Source organism: Pinus tabuliformis, chromosome Q, assembly GCF_031772625.1.
Source record: "Pinus tabuliformis cultivar Carrire ecotype Pingquan chromosome Q, CPIR1, whole genome shotgun sequence".
Classification (NCBI taxonomy): Eukaryota; Viridiplantae; Streptophyta; class Pinopsida; order Pinales; family Pinaceae; genus Pinus; species Pinus tabuliformis.
The window spans coordinates 1,332,676,389-1,332,678,426 of NC_142296.1; positions in this window are offsets into that span (position 1 = coordinate 1,332,676,389).

Genomic DNA, 2,038 nt, shown 5'->3' on the forward strand with positions numbered 1-2,038 from the left:
TTAGGTAAGGTTTCTATTGCTTTAGTGCATATAGTATTGCCAAAATTCCTTCTCATAAGTAGGTTTGTGCAAATACTTTCCTTTGATTAGATGGTTTCAAAAGCAATTGGTCTTCCTTCTTGCATTAAAACAACATCAAATCCATTTCCCAAGGCATCACATTCCGCAATAAAGGTTTTTGTGAAGTCTAGCGTAGCTAAGACTCGTGCTTAACACATTAACTCTTTAATATGTTCAAAGGCCTTAGTTTCTTTTGGAGTCCAATAAAATGCATCTTTCTTCATTAATGTTGATAGAGGTGTTGTTATTCTCACGTAATCCTTAGCAAACTTAAGATAATATCCTATCAAACTAAGGAATCCTCGTAGATGTTTTATGGTTGTGGGGTTTTTCCATTCCTTAACGGATTTAATTTTTGTTAGGGTCTACCTTAACAACCTCATGAGATAAATATGACCCAAATATTCCACCTCCTATACTCCAAAGAAACATTTGGAGGTTTCTGCATAAAATTGTTTCTCCTCCAATAGTTTGAGCACCCTGTCAACATGTTGAACATGATCCTTCCAAGGCTTGTTGTAGATTAGTATATCATCAGAAAATATTAATACAAATTTTGCTAAGGAAGGGTTTGAAAATGTAATTCATAAAACCTCGAAAAGTGGAAGGTGCATTAGTAAGGCCAAAAAGTATGATCGAAAATTCATAATGACCCTCATTAGTTTTGAATGTTGTTTTTGGAATGTCTTCATTGTTCATACTAATTTGATGATATCCTCAATGTAGATCCAACTTGTTGAAGTAAATTGCTCCATGTAATTCATGTAACAATTTGTCAATGACAGGAATGGGAAAATTATCTTTAATAGTGAGCTTATTGAACTCCCTATAATCCAAACACATATGCCATGATCCATCCTTCTTATGCACCAATACTACTGGAGCAGAGAAAGAACTTTGACTAGCTTGCATTATATTCACCTCTAGCATTTCTGCAACCATAGCATGATCATGATCACAAATAGGTGGTAGGCCTTTGGGAGTCTCAAATACCTTTGAATGATTTTTCAAGACCTTTTGGAGATCTGTGGAAATACATGATTTTGATGTTTGAATCAATAGTGAGCATAATTTTTAAATTATGCCCCATTGTTATTTCTTTAGAATTTTTTTCATGCCATTAGAGTTGATTATATTTCCTAGTTTCCTTGTGATACCCCTTAATACAAATTCCTTTCCTTCCCAAAAAACTTTCAAGAAAATTTCTTGAAACTTAAATGCTATCATCCCTAAAGATTGTAACCATTCGACTCCTAGTATAACTTCAGCACCACCCATTGGAATGGAAAGCATTGGATTATTCAATACATAACCCCCACCCCCGCCCCCCCACCACCCCCAAATGGTTAGCTTGATATTATGGCACTTTCAAGAGCAATTTATAGTTCCTCCATTTGCAACCATCACTTGACACTCTAGTGTTGGATAAAGGAAGTAATTAAATTCCTTAGCTATATTACAATGAACAAAATTATGGGTACTACCCAAATCAATCAACAATGTTACCTATTTCTTCTTGATATATCCTTCTACCTATAGAGTTTGAGGAGTGGTGATTCCTTCCAATGCATTACAAGATATGTTCATATTCATTTATTCTTTCTTTGGGTTGGTTCCTCGTGTATATCCTCCTCTTTTGATGTTTCTTGTTCCTTTTCTTCAACCTCTATAAAATCTATATAAAATAATATCTTCTCAGCACACTTATGACCTTTATTGTTTTTTTATCATAACTTTAACAAAGACCTTTTTCTGTTTTCTCTTCCAATTGTTGTAGTGTCAACCTTGTAGGTTTTGGAATGCTAGGAGAAACAACACTTTCATATTTATAGTTGTGAGTGGTATACTAACTTGTTGCCGTAATTTTTCTTTCAACTTTTCTTGCCACCACAAATGCCTTCTCCAATGAGGCAGGTTCCCTAAGGTGAACCTCATGTTGGATGTTATCTTTTAAAGTCCCTATGAAGACATCAATACT